The sequence below is a fragment of the Orcinus orca genome, chromosome 16 (assembly GCF_937001465.1).
Source record: "Orcinus orca chromosome 16, mOrcOrc1.1, whole genome shotgun sequence".
In the NCBI taxonomy this organism is placed as follows: domain Eukaryota; kingdom Metazoa; phylum Chordata; class Mammalia; order Artiodactyla; family Delphinidae; genus Orcinus; species Orcinus orca.
The window spans coordinates 32,337,684-32,355,905 of NC_064574.1; the positions used below are offsets into that span (position 1 = coordinate 32,337,684).

General features: G+C 46.2%; 1 protein-coding gene across 2 annotated transcripts in view; it reads right to left on the reverse strand.

The window, feature by feature from the left end:
* Positions 1-18,222, reverse strand: part of SLC23A2 (solute carrier family 23 member 2) — a 339,540-nt gene that overhangs the window by 143,828 nt on the left and 177,490 nt on the right. Inside the window, exon 1 of one of the 2 annotated variants that reach the window (XM_004276442.4) lies at positions 7,432-7,573. The exons of the other annotated variant lie outside the window; for it this stretch is intronic. The gene's annotated coding sequence lies outside the window, so the exon portion shown is untranslated. Of the gene's footprint in view, positions 1-7,431; positions 7,574-18,222 lie in introns of those variants that run through there. 2 annotated transcript variants of the gene reach the window in all.

An 18,222-nucleotide genomic window follows, 5' to 3' on the forward strand; every position in this document is an offset into this window, starting at 1 on the left:
TTCTTTATCCATTCATCTGTCGATGGACATTTAGGTTGCTTCCATGTCTTTGCTACTGTGAACAGTGCTGCTATGAACATAGGAGTACATGTATCTTTCTTTTTAATTTTTAAAATTATTTACTTATTTGTTTATCCATGTTGGGTCTTAGTTGCAGCACACAGGATCTTCACTGCAGCATGTGGGGTCTTTTGTTGCAGTGCCCGGGCTTCTTTCTAGTTGTGGCGCCGGGGCTCCAGAACATGCAGGCTCAGTAGTTGCGGCACATGGGCTCTCTAGTTGTGGCGCACAGGCTCTCTAGTTGTGGCACGTGGGCTCTCTAGTTGTGGCACATGGGCTCCAGAGCACGTGGGCTCAGTAGGTGCGGAGCACAGGCATAGCTGTGGAGTGCGGGCATAGCTGTCCCGCAGCAGATGGATCTTAGTTCCCTGACCAGGGATCGAACCCGTGTCCCCTGCATTGGAAGGCAGATTCTTAACCACTGGACAACCAGGGAAGTCCCTGTATCTTTTTGAATTATAGTTTTGTCAAGATATATGCCCAGGAGTGGGATTGCTGGATCGTATAGTAATTCTAGTTTTAGTTTTCTGAGGAACCTCCATACTGTATTCCATAGTGGCTGCACCAACTTACATTCCCACCAACAGTGTAGGAGGGTTCCCTTTTCTCCACACCCTCTCTAGCACTTTTTTAAAATGCAAATCTTAATAGCATATTTCTCAAACAAAGTGAAAGCAGGATCAAATGTAACACGTCTAGCAGCATCAACTTTACTCAAAGATTAGGGAGGAAAAGTGTTTCATGTTAAACCAAGCACTGATGTTTCTGGAATAGAATATAAACTTTACATTAATTTTAGATAAAAAGACTTAAAAGTGTCATGCTTTTTATACTCTCTAACACTTCAAAATATGCATATATTCCCCCATACCATACTTCTGTGGAATAATTTGTGAAGCAATGTCTTAATATAGAAAGAGCTCCTGAGGGACTTCCCTGGTGGTCCAGTGGGTAAGACTCCACACTCCCAATGCAAGAGGGGCTGGGGTTCGATCCCTGGTCAGGGAACTAGATCCTGCATGCATACAGCAACTAAGAGTTCGTGTGCCACAACTAAGGAATCTGCATGCCGCAACTAAGAGTCCACGTGCCTCAAGAGCTCATGCAGCCTAAATAAATAAATAAATATTTTTTTAAAAAAGAAAGAAAAAGGAAGAGCTCTTGATAATAAAATATGAACTCAAACTTTTTGTGTCTTTTGGCTGCACCACACGGCATGTGGGATCTTAGTTCCCCGACCAGGAATGGAACCCACGCCCCCTGTATTGGCAGTGTAAATTCTTAACCACTACACTGGCAGGGAAGTCCTGAACTCAAACTTTTCAGCACTGACCACATAAGTATTACTATGAAGCAGGGATAAGCAAACTTTCTACAAGAGCCAGATAGCAAATATTTTAGGCTTGCAGGTTATATGGTCTCTTGAATGGGCATGACTATGTCCCAGTGAAACCTGATTTACAAAAACAGGTGCTGGTGGTTCCCCAATCAGCAGCAACCTCATCATCTGGGAACTGGTTAGAAATGCAGACCAGGCCCCATCCCAGACCTTCTGAATGAGAAACTCTCAAGTTTAACATCTATCATGTTAGACAAGGAAGAGGTTGTACCCCCAACCAGGTGATATGTCTTCGGAGACAGCAAAGAATTTAAGCCAGCACTGCAGAGGGGACAAGAAAGCCATACCGAATTGGAGACTGAAATCCCAATACAGCTGAATTGTGAGAAACAGCGTTTCAAGCAGTGCTTCTCATCAGAAGCAGGGGAGAAGACCATCCACAGAGTCATTATACCAAGACCTCTGTAATGAAGCCTTGGTCCAGAATAGAAAAGTTAATGCAGGTTTAATTAACGCTGGGTCATGTATGTCTTCACTTGAACAAAGCAAAGCCACCTCAAAGGAAGCCTGTATAAAGGAAATGTGCATGTGTTGGGGTAGGGGGTTGTGGGAGGAGCCTGCAGGAATAAATGAGGGAAAGGAAGGAACAAAGGACCCAAGCTGGGGTGCAGAGAAGAAAACACTGAGCCTGTTATGAACAACAGGATGGATAAGAGGAGGCAGGAGAAAGCGAGGACGATCTGTTCTCCTTCAGCCTCAGCATGTACCCTCCACACTGCCCCAGAGTTTCCTACAATGCACATCTTTACAAGTCACTCCCCTTCTGGGAATTTCTTAGTGGTCTTCCAGACAAAATTCAAGCCCCATAATATAGTATGAAAAGGACCTTTAAGCTCTGTACACCCTTTCCACCTACCTCAGCCTCAGCCTCCCTCCAACCATCCTGACACATTCAGCGCCTCTCACAAGCCTCTCCACTTTTACTCACGCCATTCCCACCTCCCCCTCCCCCACACCCACCCAATGGAGCATGGCAATCAGACCAGCCCTCGGTCAAATTCTGACTCAGCTACTATGACCTTGGGCAAGGAGCTGCCCACCACCAACTTCAGCATCCTCAGATGTAACATGGGAATAGTAATACCTATTACCATAGGGCTGTTGTGATTAAATGCCATTAGTAAACACAGGAAGTGCTAGGCACCCGTTGACCAACTGACACTAGTTTCCCTGCCCTCTTCTATGCCAACAGGAGCTAAGAAACACAGACCTTCAGGCAAGACTTGGGAATAGCATTCTATCATTGAGGGTCCCAAGGTTTACTGGCGCATTAAGAGCAGAATTCAAGACCCAAGAGTTAAGTTAGAAAAGTTTATCAAGCTCCAGTTCCTTCACTGATAAGATGCAGACCAGAACCATGTTGGCTGCCAGCTGTTGAAACCAACAATAGTGAACTCAAGTGTTCAGCACATAGCCAATAACCACTGGCACCATCATTATTGCACTGGCCCTATCACATGTGGCTCACTGTCTAGTCTTTCTTGGGTCCCCTCTACTGCTTAGAGAGGCTCCTGGAGAGAAGAGTTTTAAACTGCTCTTGAGTTCAACTTAGAAGATAGGAAGATTCAACTCAGTAAGAGTCACATGCACATAAATGAGAGAGAGGTGGCCACCAGGCACTCACTGAGATGCCCCAGGGCAACTGACACAAGGCGACTTAAAGATCAGCTGCTTTGGGAAAAACTGTGGAAAGAACCCGTGAATAAAGAAGGCTTTCTGGACCACAGACCATAAAAAGCCATGGTTTGTGGCAACCAGGCAACATGAGGCCCAGTGCAACCCTGACCCCCTCACTGAAGGAGGAAACTGAAGAACTCATCAAGGCTACAGAGAAACAATGATGAAGGAAGAACTGGGGTCAAGACCATGGCCAACAGGAAGAGGCTGAGAGCTACACCCTTAAGTTGCTGAAAAGTTCACAGGCAGTGAGACTACGTGATTGAAGTCCTAAGTATGATTCTCCATGAGCCTATGCAGTATCCACTACTGTACCCATTACACTTGAATACTTAGATATTTCTGTATATAGTGTATATGCAAATCATGTCTACCACACTTTCTAAGATGTAGGGACTTGTCAGAGGCCATTTTTCATGAATCCGAATTTTTGCTTTTTGTGCTACCTTTAGATTTTAGGCCTGCATAACAACAACAACAACAAAAATATGAAGTAATGCAAGACATGGTTATGAAAAAACGAGTAGATGGAACTTTCCTTCATGGGGTAAGGAGGATCTTAGAGGCCACCTAGACCTGAGGTGAGGGACTTACCCGCCTGAGCTCAGAGGAGAGAATTAAGACAAAGGACAATGAGAAGCTCCCAAGAAGAGTTACATTTCCATGGAAGAAGACCTCCCCCAAAACATCCACCCTCTCCTTACCACTGCATTTAGTTGCATCAGGCTGGCATCATGCGGCATGTGGCTCCTGGGGCAGCCACTTTCTTTCTAGGTGCTTAGGCCAGAAACCCTGCCGTTGCCCTGAACTCCCTCTCTCACCCCCCACAGATGGTCCATCAGCAATCTCCTCAGCCCCACCTGACAATCCAACACTTCTCACCACCACCTTACTGGCACCCACTTCCACTCAATCACCATCTTCAGCCCTGTACTCGCTGCCTGCCCTGCAGCCCTACCCTGCTCACCCTGACTTCATTCTATTCTCACACATCAACAACCAGCATGTCTCTATCCCTCCTCTATTCAAAACTCTCCAATGGCTCCTACCCCACCTCAAAGTAAAATCTACAGGCCTTCCTAGGTGCCACACAGCCTTAAATGATTCAACTCCCATTGTTATTCTCTTTCTCCTGCCTCAGGGCCTTTGCATCTGCAGTTTCCTCCGCGGGAATGTTCTTCCCCCAGATATCCATATGACTCACTTCCTTCACATCTTCACTCAAAGATGACTCAGAGCTTCCCGTTCTACATTTCCTACAATTTCAGCTCCCACGGCAACACTTAATACCCCCAATTCTGCCAGATTCTTCTTCAGAGCACAAAGTCTCATTGTCTGCCTCCACACTAGAGTGTGAGCTCTGTGTGGGGAAGAAATCTCTATGCAGCAACTGGAGCACCAAGATCGTTACCTGGCACACAGTCGGCAGTCAATACATGTATTAAATGTGGGGAGGCCTGTGAAAAGCATAAGTTGCAAGCAGACCTCAATTCTTAGAGAGACAACAATCTAGAACCGGTGACAAAACAACAGGCCAGAAATAGCAAAGCCAGGGAGAAAATGAAGAGAGTGCCACAAGGAGCACAAAGGACCAGTTTAAACCGCTTAGTAGTAGCTCACAGCTTAACCTGAAGCAGGAATGCTCCCCAGCAAAAGAAAGAAAGCAAGCCCAGACTCAGGCCCTCTGAGGAGAGAATAACTGGAAAAACAGCAGGGAATGAAAATGAATTAATGAGGTTACCTGGCACTGGGAACAGACTAGCATGTTGGGAGGTTTTTAGGCAAGGCCTGGAAACAGGTCAGGGAAGGACTGCAAAATGTTTAAGTTAGAATACCATGAGGGACTTCCCTGGTGGCGCAGTGGTTAAGAATCCGCCTGCTAATGCAGGGGACATGGGTTCAAGCCCTGGTCCAGGAAGATCCTACATGCCGTGGAGCAACTAAGCCCGTGGGCCACAACTACTGAGCCTGCACTCGAGAGCCTGTGAGCCACAACTACTGAGCCCACATGCCACAACTACTGAAGCCCGCGCACCTAGAGCCTGTGCTCCACAAGAGAAGCCACCCCAACGAGAAGCACGAGCACGGCGACAAAGAGTAGCCCCTGCTCGCCGCCCACACGCAGCAACTAAGACCCAACACAACCAAAAATAAATAAATAATACAGCATAAGAGGATTAAATAAAGTTTTTAAAAAGCTTTCATTTACAAGTACAAAGCACTATGTAATTGCAAATTATGACTGCTGACTTTTAATTCCCTTAACCATAATGGGAAAAACCCTTAAGTCACCAGTGATGCCAGAAATGAGTACCCAAATGGATCCCCAGTTTGTCTCTGGAGACACTGAAGATGGTGGCAATAACCAACTCAGGATTTCCAGTATCCAACACACTAGACCTTAGGCTACTTGAAGGCAAAAGATTGGGTTTTAGTCAATAATATTTGGATTAACAGCACTTGTCACCAAATTAGCTGATGTACATCTAACTCATTTCTGCAATGCTATTATAAATCCACTAGCCTTTGCTACACAAACCAGATAGGCAGTGTTGCATGAAACCTAGCAAAACCCTATCCAATATTCTGCACAGGTACTTTCATAAGCAGTTTTCAAACATCCTAACAGAACATTAAAACTCGGCTTGGCTGTGCCACAGTCAGAAAACACAACTGCCACACAACCATCTTTGGGAGCGGGAGGGAACTACTACGAAAAGTTATTGAAATACCTAGTTTCTTTAAAGAAAAAAAAAAAAAAAAAAATCACTCCTCACTCCAAGCAAAGAAACCAAAAGAGAAATGCCCTGGTATTCAAAGAAAGAAGCTGGTCACCATTTTGGCAACGATATAGTCTAGAAAGCAGATAGCTCATGTTCAGGCTGTCAGGTAAAACAGGTTGTCAGCTGGACACACCTACTCACCCCCTTTTAACTAACAGGTGTGTCATGAGGGCTTACACTGTGCACACCCACTGCTGGGCTTCTAGAAGGCAGGAGACCCAAAGCTATTAAATTTTGGATGAGTGAAAAGAGACCAGTAGTGATAGGTTCACAAGTGACCCTGATAGAGTCAACCATGACCCTGTACAGAATTCAGAATTTGAGCCAAAAGGCCCTTTTTATAAATCTCACCAGACTCACCTTCAGGGGTCAAGTGGGCCAAGTCATATGCAAAGGTGAAAAGGCAGGTCTAGACAACTTGGAAGGGCGAGGCCCCAGTCCAACAGCATTCAAAGGCAAAAATATAAAAATTAAAATGTTCCAACCATCCGTGATTCTAACCTCTGGCTTCAGAGAGGAAGAAACTGGGTGAGGGAGATCACATGCCAATTAACGACAGCTCAAATCAGACTGTGCACGTCCTCACACTGCCCAGCCTTCTCTGCACACAGACGTCCAAATATCAGCAGGGACAGCATCTTCCCCCTCCTCTCTCCCATCACTGCACGACTAAAAGTAGTCAGCAACTGCTAATGCCTCAGACCCAGAAATCCCTTATAAGTGACTTTCTTCCACCCGCAGTTGCCCTCACTTACCCTTTGGATTGACAATCAAGAACTTCCCATCAGTCATGCTTAAAACCCCCAGCCTGTAGGCCGAATCCCTATCAGCTGCCCATCAAAGGGACATCTAGAGTCATAGGAAGGAGAAATTTCTGCGCCCATAAACTAGTCACACTCGAAAATGACAATTTCTCTTTCCAGCAAGGTGGCAACAAGGGGGACGGCGACCCCCGGGGAACTGGCCAGACATAAAGGCCCTGGGGTCGGAGCGAGAGCTCCTAAAATTACTCGGCGCAGCCACTGTAGGGGAGAAAAAAGGCAAAAATGTAAAAGGCACCCCCCTCCGCTGCCCCTCTTGATGGCCCTGCATTCCTGGGGGCACGGAGATGCCCGCGCGCACCGCCTGCGGACGGCCGACCGGAGAGCGACCCCAGGCCGCGCGGGCCGAGGGCCGGGGAGGAGGCGGCGGCGACCGGGTCCTGGGGGGGACCCCACTCGCCTCCCCGCGGCGCGGCCTGAGGGCCCGAGCGCACGGCGGCCCCGGCCGCAGGCAGGGTTGAGCGCCCGGGGACCCGGCGGGGCTGCGGGTCGCCGGGCATCCCGGGGCCCCGCGGTCAGGGTGGCCGGGGGACCCCGGAAACAGGCCAGGGTGTGGGGGCGCAGGCCGCGCCGCTGACAGCGCGCGGGGGCCGTGCCTGGCCGGCCTCGTGGGCGCGGCGGGCCCCTCGCGGCCAGGCCCGGCAGGTGCGGCCCCTGGGCCGCGCGGGGGGCGCGGCGGCCCGGCTCTCACCTGGCTGCAGATCGCCGGGCTCCCGTCCTGCCGCCGCGCCTCGGCTCCGCAGTAACCGCCGCAGCCTACGGTCCCCGCAACAGCCGCCTGCAAAATGGCGCCGCGGAGGGGCGGGCCAGGGGCGGGGAGCCGCAGAGCCGCCCGCCCCCGCGCCGGTCCGGACCCACCTCCCTCTCCGCGCCCGACCCCCGCCCTCTGGCCTCCCCCGAGGGAGGGGCTCCCCCTCAGCGCCTGCCAAGCTAAGCGAGCCGCTTGGCCTCCCAGGCGCCCCCCCTCGTCGTCCTCTCCGCCCTCCAAGTTCATTTTATTTCCCGCCCCCCTGCGTGGAAAGCGCCCCCCTTCTCCTGCCTTCCAGTCACACCTGCTTCTGGGGACCCACCTGGAATACGGAGTGCTCGCCCGGAGTCTCCCCCTCCTCGTACCCCCTTTTTACTCAGCCTGACACCGAGCCGTCATTTCTCAGTGAAGATAAGCAATCTGCGGCGCCTTGGGCTCAATGGTTTGGATGTCAAGGCGCTTTCACCGTTTCTCCAGTTAGGCTGTCAGGTTTTTTAACTTACTGGGGAAGAGGTCCTCATTACCTTATACAAACACGGTAATATAGACCGAGGCTTCTCAGACTCCCCTGAGGGTCGTGTTTAAGTGCAGGTTTTGATTCCGTGGGTCAGGGTGCAGCCCGAGATGCCGCTGGGTAAGGGCGGCTGAGCGGAAAGGCCTCAGGTAAATCCGTGGCCCTCAATCTTTAGCGCGACTTCACCTTAACTGCCTCAAGATGCACGTGGCTGGGCCCCACCCCCAGGGCTTCTGAGGCCAGAGGTGTGGAGTGAGGCTCCAGATTTTGCATTTCTGGCAAATTCCCAGGTGATGATAATGCTGTTCTCTGGGGTTTACCCTTTGCGAGCCACTACTGAAGACTATCTGAACACATGGCTAAACAAACGAACAAACAAAAACCTAATAATTAGCACTCTCATAGCACCTTCCATCTTGAGGCTGCAGTCTAGTTGCTATTACAACCGAGTAATAACCGACTAGTGCCCCAAGCAACTCGAGAGAGCTAGAACCGTGAACGGTGTCTGACCTTACATGGGGAGGAGCAGATTTTATCCTCAGAGTTTTCTGCCTGTTTTACACAGTTTGAGGGACTGGATGTTATAGATATCACAGATATCGATGGGGGGGGCGGGGGAGTGACCATCAACTGTGGGAATTTTATAAAATAGAGAGATGTGGTCCAAGTCTTTGAGAATCAATAATGTCATCCTATTTACTTCTCTAATAACATGTATTTTTAAAATACAAGAGTTGGCTTGTAAAATTCAGTACACCCTGGAAGACCAGGTGTTTTGATCCACATTGAAGATGGAGAAAATAAGGGACAAAAATTCTGTGACCAGTGAGAAAATTCACACTGCCCTGTCCATCTAACATCTCTACCATCCTCCTATACCAGAGAGAGCCTTTTCCAGCCAACCTTTTTTTTTGGCGAGGAGGGGGTGGCGGGGGGGTGGGGGTATCAGTGTGGAGCCGCGAAGGAGGTACTAAGTGTTTTATTCAGCCAGGGATGAGATATCTCAGATAAAAGAAGGGGAGTTAACAGGACTTCCCTGGTGGTGCAGTGGTTAAGAATCCACCTGCCAATGCAGGGGACACGGGTTGGAGCCCTGATCCGGGAAGATCCCACATGCCAGGGAGCAGCCAAGCCGGTGAGCCACAACTACTGAGTCTGCGCTCTAGAGCCCGCGAGCCGCAACTACAGAAGCCCGCGCGCCTAGAGCCTGTGCTCTGCAACAAGAGAAGCCACCGCAGTGAGAAACCTGAGCACCGCAAGGAAGAGTAGACCCTGCTCGCCGCAACTAGAGAAAGCCCGAGTGCAGAAACGGGAGAGCTAACTATTGCATCCTCAGGGTCTCCCTCTCCCTCACTTACAGATTTTCTCTATCCTAAAAAACTTCCTCTGGCCTGGCCTCTCCCACCTTCCTGCCTGTCTTCCTTCCTATCCTCCCCATCACTCCTCAGGTGCTGTCACTCTCTGCTTTCTTCGATGTCACCAGTGACCTTCTAGTTGCCAAATCCAGTTGCCTGTTTGCAGTCCTTTTCTTCCTTGATGGCTCTGTAACATTCCATTGACTTCTCCCTCTTTCTCAAAACTCTTCTCTAGCAATAATACCACTGGGTCTTACAATTTTTCTTACACCCCCCCCACTTCCCTCTCAGAGATGTAAGAGTTACCTATGCTCACCTCTAAAAATGTTTGTTTTCCTTAATATCTCCTTTCTCTCCATCTTTTCCCCTGCCCTGTCCTCCAAAGATCAGCCATCTCCTCATGACTCCCAAATCTCTCTCCAGACCAGACAGACATCTTTCTGAACTTCTAGGCACACATTTCCAATTGTCCTCCAGATAACCTCTCCTTGATATTATCCAGGAATTTTTTTTTTTTTAGAATTTTTCTTTTTAATATTTGTTTATTTATTTATTTATTTATTTTGGCTGCGCCGGGTCTTCGTTGAGGCACGCGGGATCTTCATTGTAACATGCGGACTTCTTAGTAGCAGCATGCAAACTCTTAGTTGTGGCATGCAGGATCTAGTTCCCCGACCAGGGATCTAACCCAGGCCCGCGGAGTTTTCTCACCAGGGAAGTCCCCAGGAATTTTAAATATGGCACCTCCACTGCTGAACTCTTTATCCTCCTCTCACAAACTTGCTTCTATCTGAGGTTTCTCATTTTGCCACCAGAAACTTTGAAATCAACTTTGACTTTGACTGTCACCTATGGTCAGCTGGAGTGGGAAAGTGTGTCTGGAATTCTCTTCTCTGTGTCCACCATCCCAAACCCTCACTTGTTCTTCCTCAGACTGTTGAAAAAGCTTCTCTCTCGCCTCTTGGCCTCAAGAGTTATCTCCCAAAGCCATCATTGTAATCATCTCAAAGCACAGAACTGACCACCTCACACCCCTCCTAGAAATTCTTCAGGGCCTCCTGGTCTACAGAAAAACTGGGTAAAAAGAAACAGTATAGACAGGACAGCATTCAAGACCCATCTCTGTCGTCTCCAGCTGCTTTTCTTTTTTTTCTGTACAAAGTACTACTTTTTACTGCTGGCAGACTGGAGTTGATGTCAGAGGCTGACCCTGACTTCAACATTGCCAGGGTTTTTGTGAGGATTAAAATGCTTATTTAGTGCTTGAATACATCCGTATTTATATATAATTATTTTTATCATCAATTAACTATTAATTCAAAAAATACATGAATATTTTCCTATTAATTTCCTTTTATTTCCTATTCATTTTCCTTTCCTATTAGAGTTGGTACAAGCAGGGTTTTTTCCTCCCCCACTCCATTCTCTAAACTAAATCAACAGAATTTATCAAGAACATCTTGTGTCCTGGATAATTTGATTGAAATTTCTGTCATTTCCAGGCTGTTTTATTTTTGAGAGGTAATTGTAGCTCGGGGCTATCTTTACAATATTTATTTCCAATATCTCTCTGGAGTCTGGAACTGAGGTCGGCAAAGCGAGAATACCAGCATCCAGGTGGTGAGCAGGCAGGAAAGAGCTAGCCTGAGGCCTGGAGGGACATGTGCTTAGTGGTTGATCACTACAGAACACAACCCAGTCCCTCTCTGAGGACTGGGGCCTCTATTCCCCAAAAAGGAACAAAAATTTAGTCATCATTACATCATTTTCCACCCATCAGATTGGCAAAGATTAATAACATCCAAGGTTGGTTATGGCAAAGGGAAATGAATCCTCTCAAAATCTGTGGGAGGAAGTCTAAATTGGTCTGCCCTTTCTGGAATAGGATTTAGAGATATCTGTCTGTTTAAATGCACATATATCTGTTAAAATATCTGTTTAAATGCATGCACCCTTAACCCAGAATACAAGTTCAGGGAATTTACCTGACACAAACACACACTGGAGAGCACAGGGATTTATGACTGAGGATGCTCAAGGAGACATGTCCCCTGCCCCTTCAGCCTCCTCCATGTCCCCATTTGCTCAGCAGCCCCTCCTGACCTCAGATCCCTCCCTCCTCAGCCCCTCTCACCCCCACACCCAGCGCAGCTGAAGCCCAGCCCTGTCAGCCACAAAGACGCTGGTATTCTCTCCACCAAGCCCAGCCCTCCTGCCGAGGCAGCCTTAGCCTCTTATCTGCTGACTCCTTGCAGATTTCTCACCTGCACTCCCAGCCTCTCCTTGTACCTTGAGGACACTGTTACCTGACTGCTGGTACCCACAGCTGTCTCTCTTGGTGGTCAGCCTGGTGGTGAAGATGTCATCTTATGGTACATCTATACATAGAATATTTTTTGACCTTAAAAAGGAATGAAATTCTGATATGTGCTACAACCAGGATGATTCTTGAAGACATTAGGCTAAGTGAAAGAAGTCAGATACAAAAGGACAAAGACCACCCTTTATAAGTCCCTCACAGGTGAACTTTCTTACCCATCCCCATCAACCTCAAATTCCCTATCTGTCCATACTCCCTACTTGCTTCCTGCTCCCAGGAGACCATTCATGAGCGGTGTGTTCCCTCTTCCCAGCCTCTGGACTAAAGAGCCCTCTGAGGCCTCCTTCCCTCAGCTGTCCTCCTGCCCTGCATTCCGGCACTGACCACTCCTTTCTAAAACCTGCCTCCTTCCCAGTTCATGTACCTCTCTCCCCTTCTCAGCTCAGCTTCTGGAAAGAGCTGCCTCCAGTCCCTGTCTCCTCATCCTGACATCCCTCCTCTCTTCACCATCTGGCAATCTGGTTCTGTCCCTATTTTCCTCTGAAACTGCCCAGGTAGATTAGCCATTTCCTCCAAACTACACAATCCAAGGGATCTTTTCTGTACGCATGTTACTAGAACTTTCTGGAGGCATTTGGCATACCTAGTGCTATGTTCCCTCAGGAAAAGTTCTCTTTCCTTGGCTTTGTGGCTGCATTTCCTTCTGGTTCTTCTACATCTCTGACCATTTTTTTTTCTGTCTCCTTCTCAGATTCCTTTTCCTCCTGCTTGCTTCAAACACTAGGGGTGGGGGTGGGGGGAGTGTGGTTGTGTCTGTTTCTGTTTTCCCCTCAAAAGCCCTTCAGGGGCTTAGCTGTTTCTTCTGCTTGGACATCTTACTCTTTCTTCTGGATCATTCTTGCTCATCCTTTAAGTCTCACCTTGGCCTCTCCTAGAAACCTCTCTTGAGCCCCTCAGCTGGTGTAAGTGTAGCCTGGGGTACTTCCTAGTATTTAGAATGGACTTATATTGAAATGATTTGTTTTTCTGTCTCACTTCCCTCCCTCACTAACTGTCAGTTCCTCCAGGACAGAGATCTTGATCTATATAACTCTGCATGCAGCTAAAATAGTGCCTGCCACACAGTAGATTCTCAGTAAGTACTTAATGATCTCAGAGGTTGGACTGAACCAATGGGGTCTGGCCACTGATGGAAGGTGAGATGTGAAGGGAGAGAAAGACTCAGGATTAACTTCCAGGTTCCTGGAGAACTGGAAGCTAAGAGAGAAACACAAATTAGAGGTAAAACACAAAAGGCCTCAAATGCAGGGTAAAAATAAAATAAAACTTTATTCAATAAGGGATTCATTTGAACCTAGACCCTCATGGAGACACTTAGTCTTTGGGGAAAAAATGGAAAAAGAATAAAAATCCATCAGTAATTATATAAAGTAGAAAAGAAGCAGAACTAATCCAGGCTGTTGGAATTCAGGATGCTGTTACCCTGTCGGGGGATAATGATTAAAGAGAAGACCATAGGTTCTTCCGAGGAGCTGGCCACGTTCTTTGCTTTGATCTGGGTGCTATAGGCACACGAGCATATTCACTTTGTGAGATTTCATTAAGCCGCACACTTGTGATATGTGCATTTTTCTGTATGTATACTACAAAAAGTCTTTATTAAGTAAATGCAATAACTAGACTTAGAAAAAAATCCAGTTAACAGATTTATATCCAATAAATTGGGTATTCCCCATTTTAAATAACATGGTCCATCTCCAAAAGAAAGTGGCAATGAAGCCCCAGTCTCGAGTAGGTTCTGGGGCAAAAGGTCAGGCCCAAGAAGGTGAACTGATACAAGTTATTGTCTCCAGGAATGTGCACTTTAGGAAACAGGGATGTGTGTATATATACTGTAGGATGTGAAGGTTTAATTTGGAATATTCTTTAGTGCTAGGATAAATGTGACATACTATTCCTGCAGCCTTAGAGAAAAGGCACAGGGTCCCTGCCCCATCTCTTCCTTGCTGAGTGACCTTGGGGCAACCATTTAACCAAGCTACACGTAGGTGTCCTATTATGCAAACTCAAGACAATTCTGTCTACTCTATCTACCACCTAGGTGGGTATAAGGATTAAATGATATAATTACTGTGAACATGTTTTCTGCAAATGTTTTTCATAGCCCTTTACAAATACAAAATACCTATTAGTATAAGAGGCCTAATCTAGCTGTAGAACTGAGCCCACAATTTGTTTTGAGTCGTAATATCACACACTCATTCTTTCCATGGGCTATGTTTACACTCCATCCATATTAAATTTCATTCTCTTTTTTTTCGATAACGTCTCCAGTTATATAAGGTCACTTGGAATTCAGGTCCTTTGTGCCCAGATTGTTGGCTGCACCACTTACATCTGATATAAGTTAGTATAGCCAATCTTCACTGGTCACATGTTACCTGGAAGGCACTGGGCTAGACATCATTGACAAAACTCACCTCACCTGCCCCAGTGAGCCTACATACTGGTAAGTATGGGAGGTCAGAAGAGAAATAATTGTATACCCAACGTCTGGCTGGGCTTCTGGTACCCAGTAGACTTGTGTTCTAAGACATGAAATGGCAGCCAGCAAGTAAATAATATTTGTGTCTGTGGTAAGTGCTAAAAAGGAACAATAAAAGGGGCTGACTGTAATCCAGGTTGGGGGGCCATCTTAGGTAAAGTGGTAAAGAAGGACTAAAGAGGGGACATTATTGCCAAGACTCAAGGAAGCCAGTTATGCAGAGCTGTGAAAAGACCATTCTAGAAAGAGGAATAGCAAGGATAAATGTCCTGAGACAGGAAAGAGCATGTCATGTTTGAGAAATTGAAAAGCAGTTGGTGTGAGTGGGACATGGAAGGTAGGAGGGAGAATGTGATGAAATGAGATTGAGGAAGAGGTCATGAGGGGCTCAGATGGAACAGGGTTTCTAAGTATAATAGGAAGTCATTAGAGGGTACAAGCAGGGGAATAACATGATCTCATTTCTGTTTTAAGATGATCACTCTGTTGCCATGTGGTTAATGTATTGGAGGAATCAAGGGTAAAGCAAACAGAACAGAGAGGAGTTACAGTAGTTCAGATGGAAGATGGTGGCTTGGCCTGGGGTGAGAGCAGTAGAAATGGAGATAAGGAGGCCAATTCAAAATATCCTTGGAAGATAAAATGACAGGGATTGCTAACAGGCTGTATATGGAGCATAAAGGAAAGGGAGAAATCAAGGAAGGCTTTTGGGTTTGGAGCTTGGGAAGCCAGGTAGGTGAGGGGCCACTCCATAGATGGGAAGAATGGAGGAGGGTTGGGATGGAGGACAGTCTGGGAGACTTCTATCTGTGACATCTCAAGAGGGAACAATTGGATAGCTTCATCCAGATTCATGTACATGGGCTCAGGGAGGAGGACTGGGCTGGAGTTACACACTTGGGAGTCATCAGTGCTATGTAATATTTAAAGCCAATGGAGGGACTTCACTGGTGGTGCAGTGGTTAAGACTCTGCGCTCCCAATGCAGGGGGCCTGGGTTCAATCCCTGGTCAGGGAACTAGATCCCACCTGCATGCTGCAAGTAAGAGATCACATGCCACAGCTAAGGAGCCGGCAAGCCTCAACTAAGGAGCCCGCCTGCCATAACTAAGAGCATGCCAGCCACAACTAAGACCTGGCGCAACCAAATAAAATAAATAAATAAAATAAATATTTTAAAAAATAAATAAAGCCAATGGATCCAATAGGATCATCTAGGAGGAGAGAGTGCAGTTGGAGAGGAGTGAAGCCCCAGAGATGAGCCTGAGGGGGCTCCTCCAGCACAGGAGACTGTATAATACCCAGTGTTGGTGAAGATATGAGGAAATGAAAACTTTCCCACACTCCTGGTGGGAGTTAAATTGGTACAACCTTTCTGGAAACCTTAGTAATATATATTGTAAGACTTTAAAAAGTGCTTACCTTTTAATCTTACAAGTCTACCCATAGAAGTTTATCCTATGAAAATAATCATGAATATGTGCAAAGACTTACAGACATGGATGTCTATCATAGCATGATTTGTAATAATAAAAATGGGAAATGTAAATATTTAATAAGAGGGATTTATTTATTTATTTATTTATTTTTTTTGCTGAGCCACACAGCGTGAGGGATCTTAGTTCCCCTACCAGGGATCAAACCCGTGCCTGCAGTGGAAAAGTGGAGTCCTAACCACTGGACCACCAGGGAATTCTCAAGAGGGATTGTTAAATACATTTCAACACAAGTGTTATGCAACCATTTTGCAACCATTTTGTTTGATGATGTAGAAAAATATCAAATGACAGGAAAAAGTGTTCATGAAATCTAAGCCAAAAGCAGTTTGAAATGCATATAAATTAGATTACCTTTGCCTGAAAATAGCAAAGAATGCGGAGTCCTATTTATGTGTAAGGAATAAAGAATATAAGTGCGTAAGGAAAATGTATTCTCTCTGCTAACAAGAAGCCCAGAGGTAAGGATGGGTTTAGGTTTAATTAGTAGCTTAATGACATCTTCGCGGACCCAAATTCTTTTCATCTTTCCATCCCATCTCTTTAACATATCAGCTTAACTCTCCTCATGGTTGCAACGTGGTTCCAGGTGTAGCATGCATTCACAGTAATGCCCAACTGAAGAAGAGGGACTATTTTGCCTATGCAGCTTTTTAAGAGCAAGGAACTCTTTTCCAGTGGCCATCATTAGAACTTCACTACTCAACTCTGCATTGTAGTGTGAAAGCAACTAGAGACAATATGTAAACAAATGAGTGTGACTGTGTTCTAGTAAAACTTTATTTATAAAAATTGGCAGCAAGCCTGCTGGCCATAATGTACCTACCTCTAACATAGACCATGTTTCTTCAGCCCTGCCAATGATTCTTTGAGCAACACATATCACTTTCTGCTAGAGAAGATTATGTTGTCTGCTACTAAGAATCCTTAAAAATAAAACCTTAATGAGTTGGTGCTCCATTAACAAGAAAGAAAAAGGGAATGGCAGTTGGGTGAGCAACCTGTATTATTTCCTACAAAAGATAGTGTGTACAGTAAAAAAGAGATAAATAGAAGATGAGAGAGAAGAGTGGAGGGGGATTGTGATAGCCAGCCTCCAAAATGACCCCCCAGTGACCCTTGCCCCCTATTATTCACACACTTGTGAATGTTTTATGGGTAGGTGAATGGTTTACAGGGTAAACATGGGTAAACAGGGTAAACATCCCTCCAACAATGAATAGGGCTGACCTGTGTAATCAAAGAATATAGCAGAAAGAACAGTGTGTGACTTCTGAGGCTAGGTTATAAAAAACCTTGTGTCTTTCATCTTGCTCTCTCTTGGATCACTTGCTTTAGGGGAAGCTAGCAGCCATGTCATGAGGATGCTCAAGCAGCCCTTGGGAGAGGTTCATATGACAAGAAACTGAGGTCCCCTGCCAAAGGCCTTGTGAGCATGTCATCTTGGAAGAGGATTCTCCAGTCTCAGTCAGACCTTCAGCTGACTGCAGGCCCAGCTGATATCTTAAACTAAAACCTCCCAAGACCTTAAGCCTGAGCCCCAGCTAAGCTGGTCCTGAATTCCTGACCACAGAAGTGAGATAATAAATGTTTACTTTTGTTTTAGGCCTCTACATTTGAGGATAATTTATTGTACAGCAATAGGTAACTAACAGGGATACAATAAAATATCAATATCAATAGTAATTACCCATGGGTGGTAGGATTACAAGTGACTCTCAGGGGATTTCCCTGGTAGTACAGTGATTAAGACTCCACACTCCCAATGCAGGGGGCCCAGGTTCGATCTCTGGTCAGGGAACTAGATCCCACATGCATCTCGCAACTAAGAGTTCCTATGCACAGCTAAGGAGTTGGCAAGCCTCAACTAAGGAGCCAGCGAGCCGCAACTAAGGAGCCTGCCTGCTGCAACTAAGACCCAAAGCAACCAAATAAATAAATTAAATATTTTAAAGAACAAAACAAAAACAAGTGACTATCAGTTTCTTTGTTGTATTTGAAGTTCTGAAGTTTCTGCCATAAATGTGTACTAGAATCTGCATATTACCTTTCTCTCTCTAGTCAATGATTCTTCCCACCTGCTTTTCCACAGTACTCAGGTTAGTCTCCTACACCATGTCATGAGTTTCTTGGCTGGCCTACACTGTGATGCCTCACCTAAGAGTCAAATTCTCTCTTCTCCAGGTGATCCACAAGACAAATACTACATAGTTCATTCACAGAGGTCAAGCACTACAAAACTAAAGACAGAGGCCAGGCCAAATTTCTGAGAGCCTTGTATATCACCCTAAGACCCAATGTCTTTGATCAGATTTTCCAGAAGCAGACTTCAGATAAGGGTTTGTTTGCAAGTGATTTATGAAGGAAAGACTGCCAGGAGAAATTGGTAAGACAGTGGGGAAAACAGAACAGGAAAAGATCAGAAGCTAAGACAGGCAATTTTAGGTAAGGTCTCAGCCTCATCCTGATCTCATAGGGTAGTTCTGGAGCATAAATTATATCTCA